The sequence below is a fragment of the Neophocaena asiaeorientalis genome, unplaced genomic scaffold, assembly GCF_003031525.2.
Source record: "Neophocaena asiaeorientalis asiaeorientalis breed wild unplaced genomic scaffold, Neophocaena_asiaeorientalis_V1.1 scaffold204, whole genome shotgun sequence".
NCBI classification, from domain to species: domain Eukaryota; kingdom Metazoa; phylum Chordata; class Mammalia; order Artiodactyla; family Phocoenidae; genus Neophocaena; species Neophocaena asiaeorientalis.
The window spans coordinates 4411112-4419929 of NW_020173922.1; the positions used below are offsets into that span (position 1 = coordinate 4411112).

The 8818-nt window shown below is 45.3% G+C and overlaps 2 protein-coding genes across 2 annotated transcripts in view; one reads left to right on the plus strand and one right to left on the minus strand.

Moving 5' to 3' along the window:
* The window catches only part of SIL1 (SIL1 nucleotide exchange factor), a 282845-nt gene extending 276243 nt beyond the window's left edge, over positions 1-6602 (minus strand). The window contains exon 1 of the mRNA XM_024752381.1: positions 6583-6602. The gene's annotated coding sequence lies outside the window, so the exon portion shown is untranslated. The remainder of the gene's footprint in view (positions 1-6582) is intronic.
* A 129-nt stretch (positions 6603-6731) lies between these two features.
* Positions 6732-8818, plus strand: part of MATR3 (matrin 3) — a 48961-nt gene continuing 46874 nt past the window's right edge. The window contains exons 1-2 of the mRNA XM_024752199.1: positions 6732-6805; positions 8033-8070. The gene's annotated coding sequence lies outside the window, so the exon portion shown is untranslated. The remainder of the gene's footprint in view (positions 6806-8032; positions 8071-8818) is intronic.

Genomic DNA, 8818 nt, shown 5'->3' on the forward strand with positions numbered 1-8818 from the left:
ATCAGGTAAACCAAATTAGCAGCTTCTCAATTTAGTGTACTTATTAAGTGCCTGGATGGCAGCTGCCATTTTTCCTTTCCTTGTGAGCAATAAGCCTTCTTGGCAGCATTCATCTCCCCAGAGGACGCCTGGCTTGGAAAAGGAAGAAGAACAGCAATTCCTCCTGAAAAGATTCCCTAGGCTAAATGGGACATGAAGAGATTGGCAGGTTTACCTCCAGGTCGACCTTCCCTAACCCAGTCTAAACAGGTACTCTTAGAAAAAAAAGATTCTGTAGCTCTCTGAGGCATCCACTCATGTTTCCAGCCCTCATGGTGAGGAAGTCCTTTGTTATACCTTATTTCAGTCTTTTTGTATAATTTCATTTTTCTTACTGCCTTTCCTTTACCCCAGAATAAGGGAGTAATCTGTCATAAATTGCATGTATAGCGCAATTTGTAGTAACCAATTTCTCAGGGCATATGATTGGTTAACACCAACTGAAGAACCTCATTTCCCATCAAATGAGAGACTGGATTTTTTTTTTTTTTTTTTTTTTTTGTAATTGTGAGATTTAAAGGTGGGATAAGGAGGTAATGGGAACGGAAGCAACATATGTTGGGCACCTGCCCCGTCCTTTATATATGCTATCTCATTTAATCATCACAACAACCTAAAATGTAGTGATTACAATTCCCATTTTATAGGTGAGGAAACTGAGGTCCAGAGGTCAAACCACTAATATTTAAGTGGTGAAGTCAGAATCACATCCACATCTGACTGTCAAATCCATGTTCTCTCTACCCCAGGGGCTTGTACATAACACACAGAAACCTGTGTCTTCCATTTCCTTGCATTCCTTCTGATATATTTAGTTTCTTCTTTAACCCCACAAACATGCTGGGATTTGGGCTGTTTTCACGTGCATATTTACTTCAGGTTAAACTTAGCATCAGAAGGTGCCAGTAACTCCCTCAAGGCTTTCCTGCGACCAAAACCGAACTCAATCTACCCGATGTCCACCTGCCCCATCAGACTGTAATCTCCATAATGGTAAGGACCACGTCTGTCTTATTCACCACTGTATTCTCCTAGTGCCCAGCACAGGACCTGGTAGATATTCAATATTTGTTGAATGAATGAATAAATGAATGACAAAGGCAGACAAAAGACTCCATAAAGCAAGAGAAGAGAACTTAAGATGAAGATTAAAAAGGCCAACATTTATTTTAAAGAAGAAGCAAAGAAGAGGAGAGATAGCCAGGAAGAGAATGAGAGACAGCAAGATAAGAAAATTCAGCACAAACAAGCGAGATAAAAATAGCCTCTTGCCACTGTCCTTTTAAAATTACTTTCTATATTTGAGCCCAAGTGACATCTCCTCAGTAATTTCCCATGTGTTCAGCTTAATGAATTTCCGGCACATGGTTTCAGTACTGGAGGGCCAATTTGGACACTGTGGGGGTGGGGGTGGTATGGAAATAGACTAACTAATTGAGTCTAGAAACCAAATGAAGGGGTGATTGGAAGCATGTGAGGAGGCAGCCAAGTCTTGGAACTTGCTCAACAACAAGAAGGACTGGGAATTAGTCTTGCTCTAGCTGATGTCACCATGATGTTTCCCTACATGCCATAGAGGGAGCCCAGGATCCCAGGATGCTTTGCAACTATTCTTTGTACCACATTGCCTATCTTCTATCTATTTATTTATTTAGGCTGCGTGGGATCTTTGTTGCTGCAGGCAGGCTTTCTCTAGTTGTGGCGAGCGGGGGCTACTCTTCGTTGTGGTGCATGGGCTTCTCATTGCAGTGGCTTCCCTTGTAGCAGAGCATGGGCTCTAGGCACGTGGGCTTCAGTAGTTGTGGCACATGGCCTCAGTAGTTGTGGCTCACAGGCTCTAGAGCACAGGCTTCAGTAGTTGTGGCACACGGGCTTAGCTGCTCCACGGCATGTGGGATCTTCCCAGACCAGGGTTCGAACCCACATCCCCTGCATTGGCAGGTGGATTCTTAACCATGCGCCACCAAGGAAGTCCCCACATTGCCTATCTTCTAAAGAGCTTTATCTGTTTATATAGAGGGTAGCCTATTAGCAACTTAATTTCAACCATTGGAAAAATAAAGAGACTAGCTCTTTCTATATACCTCCTACACAGTAGGTACACTGTAAATCTTAAACCGGAACATTATGAGAGAGTCAAGTTAGGGAGGGGAAGTATGAGAATGCACAGTCTACCCCTCTGCATCTGTTTGTGCTGGCCACCCAAAGGCATTAATTTTCTCTGTATACTGAGGAAGGAACTCTGAAAGGCCACAAGACCCAGAATAAAAAGTCCCTTCTAGACCTTAAAATTGACAATGACCATGAGGCCCACAATTTTAATCAGAATTGCAGATCTTTTAGGTCCCCAGGTATGCTTCTTCTTGTTGTTTTAACACCTTTATTGAGATATAATTCACATACCATACAATTCACCCATTTAAAGTATACGATTCAACGGTTTTTATTATACGCACAGATGTGTGCAACCATCACCACAATTTTAGAACTTTTTCATCCCCTCAAAAAGAAACCCCATGGAAAAAAAAAAAAAGAAACCCCATGGGATGCTGGGCCCCATGCCTTTACGCAAACACAGCAGCTCCTCCCCCTGCATCTCTGCCTCACCGGCCTTGGGGGGATGGTTCCACCATGGTGTCAATGCAGAAGTGAGTACAGAAAGAACTGTTGGCTTTGCAAAATGAGCCACCTCCTGGAATGACTTTAAATGAAAAGAGTGTTCAAAATTCAGTTACACAATGGATTGTAGACATAGAAGCTGCACCAGGTACCTTATATGAAGGGGAAAAATTTCAACGTCTATTTCAGTTTAGTAGTTGATATCCTTTTGACTCTCCTCAGTTATAATTAATTCCCCATTGGACTTCTCTGGTGGTCCAGTGGTTAAGAATCCACCTTTTAATGCAGGGGACACAGGTTGGATCCCTGGTCCAGGAACTAAGATCCCACATGCCAGGGGCAGCTAAGCCTGTGCGCTCTAGAGCCCGCACACCACAACTAGAGAGAAGCCCGCGTGCCGCAAGAAAGATCCCACATGCTGCAACTAAGACCCAATGCAGCCAAATAAATAAATAAATATTTTTTTAAGAAAAAGAAACCCCATAACCTTTAGCTATCTCACCACCCCCCCTCAACCTAAGCAACCCCTAATTTACTTTCTGTCTTTATAGATTTTCCTGTCCTGGACTTTCATATGAATGGAATTAAGCACTGTGTGGTCTGGCTTCTTTAATTTAACATAATGTTTTCAAGGTTTATTTAGGTTGTAGCTTCATTTCTTTTTATGGCCAAATAATATTCCACTGTATAGATATACCACATTTTGTTTATCCATTTGTCAGTTAAAGGACATTTGGGTTGTTTCAAATTTTTGGCTCTAATGAATAATGCTACTATGAACATGTGTGTACAAGTTTTTGTGTAGACATATATTTTCATTTTCTTGGGTATATACCTAGGAGTGGAACTGTTGAGCCATAAAGTAATTCTATGTTTAATAATATGAAGAACTGCCAGACTGTTTTCCAAAGCAGTTGCACCATTTTACACTCCCACCAGCAGTGTATGAGGGTTCCAATTTCTCTATATCCTTGACAATCTAACTATGCTTTTGAGAAATAAGGACTTCCCTGGTGGTCCAGTGGCTGAGACTCTGAGCTCCCAATGCAGGCGGCCCAGGTTCGATCCCTGGTCAGGGAACTAGATCCCACATGCCGCAACTAAGAGTTCACATGCTGCAGCTAAAGATCCCACACGCCACAATGAAGAACCTGTGTGCTGCAACTAAGACCCAGTGCAGCCAAATAAATAAACAAATAAAAATTTAAAAAAAGAAATAAGGACTACTGCACGGCCCCACTCTAACTTTGGTAGCTATTACAGAGCAGCAGCAAGGAGTACAGGGATGCAGGAGAGATCCCTCTTCTACTCTAAGCCTTCAAGATCAGCCAGAGGGAATACTGCCATCTCTAGTACCCTTCCTGACTCCCCAGGCTACGTTAGCTGCCCCCTGACATATGCCCAAGGATAACTATACTACTTATCTTTCTTCCCCACTAGGCTGTAAGCTCTAGGCAGGCAGGAATTTCTATTCCTCTGACTTTATTTTTTAATTTAATTTAATTTTTTATAAATTTATTTATTTTTGGCTGCATTGGGTCTTCGTTGCTGCGTGCAGGCTTTCTCTAGTTGCGGCGAGCGGGGGCTACTCTTCGTTGTGGTGTGCAAGCTTCTCATTGCAGTGCCTTCTCTTGTTGCAGAGCACAGGCTCTAGGCACGTGGGCTTCTGTAGTTGTGACTCGCGGACTCTAGAGCGCAAGCTCAGTAGTTGTGGCGCACGGGCTTAGTTGCTCCACGGCATGTGGGATCTTCCTGGACCACGGATCAAACCCGTGTCCCCTGCACTGGCAGGCAGATTCTTAACCACTGTGCCACCAGGCAAGTCCTATTCCTCTGACTTTATATGCAGCGCCTGAACAGGGTCTGATAAATGGTAGATGGTCAGTAAATGTTGATGGGCAGATTAATTGAAGAAATGATTAAATATTTCTCTACTGGTGATTCCTGTCCGGGGAGGAGAGGAAAAGAGCAGTCTCGGGGCCGAAAGACAAGTAAGGAAGCAAGAAGGAGAGGATAAATGAAGGAGAAAGGGAAAGGCAGGCAAAAAGCTTGGAAACCTAGTGTCCCTTGGGGCCAGCCTTTCGATTATGAGGTCAAACTCAGAGCTCATGGACCTTCCCTAATCCTTTGCCTTTCATCTCGCTGCATCTCTCTTTTCTAGAAATTCTCCCTTTTCTTTTTTGTTATTCCTAACAATTCTGTCTTTGCAAGAATAAGAAACAAACAAAAAGGTAAAAAGGTAGTTGATATTATAAATAAAAGACCATATAAGTCAACTCACCAAAATGAATTCAGAATTTAAAAGGATGGAGATTAAGAAGGTTGACTATAAAGGATTTTTAAACTGAGAAATGAAGAAATCATAATCTAGGTTTTCCTCCAAAGGGCACTGAATGGCCTATAGCTAAAAAAGGTGACCACATTTTCAATATCACATGAGAACATGGCACATCTCTCAGCCTTACTTATAATGTCTGGCCTTCCCTCCATCCTGCCTTCTCCCTGGACTGATCTGTGAAACCAGTTGTCTCCAGGTCATTTGGTCCCTCTCTCCTCAAAGGCCCTGGTATCTCCCTATTCTCAATTACTTCCTGTCTTTGCTCTGAAAGCACACATGCACACATTCACACAAACCTCATCCTTCCTTTTCATGAATCCTCAGGGTAGCTCTGCCTTCTCCATTTGGTGTATTTGGAACGAAAGAAAGCAAAATATATGAGATGCCAATGCAATTTCTCCTTTAGCAGAGCTCCGCAGGACAATTACCCACTCCATCTGCCCGGTTTTATAGCTCTCATAACCCTACTTTATGAACACACTGTGGCAGCTGAATGCAGGCATTGATTATGGCAGCAGTCTTCAGCCACTTTCCTATTTAACTGCAAAGCAGAGCTTCTGCCTACCAGCCCAGCACTGATCATGTGACGTTTTTAATTACTGTATTTATGTAAGCCTTTTTCCTACCAGAGCCTGTGTCCAATTCCATCAAAACTGGGGAGAATTTGTGCTTGCCACTTCAGTGGCTCTCTGTCCTTAGGGCCTAAAGTCTTTTCCTGGAATCAGTGTAGGACTCTTGGCTTTCTCAGCAGAGGTCTGGAAGGGTGGGGGTGTACAGGAAGCACATTTTTTTTTGTTGTTATGAAATACCTGAGGAAATAGATAATAAAACATGTTGGCAGACAAGGGCATTGGCTTACTCCCAGGGATTCACCTTAGTAAGGTGACAGGTGAAATAGATCAGCAGAGCCAGTAGGATGCTGGAGCGATAGGAACGAAGTGGCTTTAGAATTTTGAGAATTATGGAATGGATTTCGGAATTACTGCTGCTGGGCCTTGCCCTTCTAGTCCTCAGCTTCACCGAATGTTCAGCAGGAGAGAATCATATTGACTCCAGATAGTGGGGGAAGGTTTAGTGTTCAAAAGAAATGCTGGCAACCTGGTGGGCAAAATGTGGCCTCTTTGGCTATTGTGCCACGGTGAAAGGCAAGTCTGGCGGAGAAAGACAGTATTCTTTAGTTGCTGCAGCTCAGCTAAGGATCCCACTACAGGGCCGCAGGGATGGTCCCGCAGGTTAGGCTGGAGTGACTAACATAATCTAGCCGAAAACCTCCTGGAGAGATCCCAAAGACCAAGGTGACCTGTGTGGGAGGACGATCCGTTAGCTGAGTGACAGAACAGCTGAAGAAAACCAGAAAGAGGATCTGCGTGGGAGGTGGAAAAAGCGTGGGCTGAGCTTGCTGCAACCGAAAGGCGCCACACGTGTGAGAGGAACCCGCGGCCCTCGGTTTGGGCAGGCTGGAAGCACCGCCCCGCTAGGACACACCAAGTTTTCTCTTAAGCAGCCCCACACCCAGCGCCCTTTCCATGCGTAAGTAACAAATGGGATGGGTGTCAGATAATTGTAACGCTTGTTCGGATTCCTACCTTTTCTCTTCTGGGGTCTAGTTCCTTTTAAAGAGTATGCTCACCTCTGCCACAGCTCTCCCATTTTTCTAACTCTTTCCTGGGCGGGGTTTCTGGGCCCCGCCCTCTGAGGGCCCGCCCAGTAGCCGCCCCGGGGCGGGGCTCCCCTCGGCTCCCGGCTGCCCTTTCCCTTGCGGACTCTTCCCGAGCTGCAGTGTCCTCGCCGAGCTCCGGACACGCGCTGGTGAGTAAGGGCAAATAGGGGAGAGGCCTCGGAGGTTTACCAGCCAGGGGCGAGAGGCAGTTGTGCGGAGGCTTCTTCCGAGGCACGGGACGAAATTGGGGTTCGTTCCCTCGTGACCCCAGGTTCGGAGGGCATGTTGAAGAGATGCTGGGGGATCGTACCCCCAGAGTCGCCCCCTGTTTCCTACTATCCCTACTGTCCCTGGAGAGTTCCCTAGAGCCGGTCTCGGAGAGTCTCGGTCCCCAGGCACCAGGGCCTGGGACTTGGGAAGGTTTCTGAGGAACACGTGTTCGGGTGGAGCTCGGTCAGTTCCTTCAACCCGAGCCCCTGAAAGGGGCAGGCTATTTTTGGATTCGTTTTTAGACCTGGACAATAAGCCCCCTCTATTTTCCTTTTCCTCTAAATTGTTTGGAGGCATTTAGGAGTGAAATTAGAGGATGGCTGGAAAAAAGTATGGTCTTAGATACTCTCACTTTATATATATAAGATAAATTGTAAGGGTGAGTGGGTAGAAATGTTTATTAACATTTTGCAAATATTTCGGTTATTGTTTTCAACCAGTAGTTGGGGTCGTTGGTAGGAATGGCAACCCAACTGCCTCCAGTTCCTTTCACACCGCTTACTGCATCCAATCATTTTTTAAGATGCTGTTTTATGGTTCTCCAAGAGGTCACATAATTGAGGCCCTTCTCAATCTAGTTTTAACCAGCCTCTCCAATTTTCACTGCCCATTGCTCTCCAGGATAACTTTCCCTTCTACTCACCAGTATTTATCTCCTTGCCTGGAATGTAGCTCCTGATAATAACAAGTGTTACTGAGTTATCAGTCTATAGCAGATATTATCCTATAGGATTAATTTATATTCCATTTAAATCTCCCAACCACCCTGGGTACTATTATCAACACCCCCATTCTACAAATGAGGAGACTGAGGTACAGAGGTTAAGTTACTTGCTCACTGCCACTTGGGTGTTAAGTGACAGAGCCATTAATTTGATACTTGATGAGACCATTAATTTGCTACTGTTGAACTGCTGTGGTATGCAGGTACAAATGACATATGACAATAAAGCTAACCAAGGGAAAGCTATTTGTTTTATTTCCTGCTATTGTTTCTGTGGCTCAGGCCTCACCAAGTTACAGAGTTTTGAGGGTAGGGGTCTTGAACTCCACAAAAGTGTTCACTAACTGTTGGCTGACTCTAACCTGGAGTGCTTTGATTGCAGAGGGGCCAGCTGTGGACTTTGGGAAGATGCACCGCCAGGTGAGTGCAACTCCATTAGCCTACCTTTGGCCCCAGCTGTAGGCAGCTGCCTAGGTTTCCGTGTACCTAGGCAAGTGTTACACTGCTGGGAGAACAGCAGCCAATATAGCTGGTTGGCATTCTGGGCCTGGTTCATGCCAACTATGTTGTTAACTATACCAGGATGCCAGCATAGTTGCTTTTCCATTAAGGTGAAATCTGCAAGAGCATGCCTTTGCAAGGAGAAACCTAACATGGAGAATGGTTCTGGTCCGACAGGTTTGGCTAGTATGAAGTTCCTTGAATAGTGCCTTGGAAACAGAACAAAGGCAATGGAGGGATATATAAGTATAGAGGAAAAGTTGGGCTTTTATTTATTTTTTTTTTTTAATTTTTTAATTTTTTATTTTTTATTTTTGTGGTAAGCGGGCCTCTCACTGCTGTGGCCTCTCCCGCTGCGGAGCACAGGGTCCGGACGCGCAGGCTCAGCGGCCATGGCTCACGGGCCCAGGCGCTCCGCGGCATGTGGGATCCTCCCGGACTGGGGCACGAACCCGTGTCCCCTGCATCGGCAGGCGGACTCTCAACCACTGCGCCACCAGGGAAGCCCCGGGCTTTTATTTTTTGAGTCTACCAAGTGCTCAAAAGGGGCCTTATACGACTTCCCTGGTGGTCCAGTGGTTAAGACTCTGAGTTTCCGCTGCATGGGGTTAGATCCTTGGTCGGGGAAGTTCCACATGCCCTGGGCACCCCCCCCCCCGCCAAACAA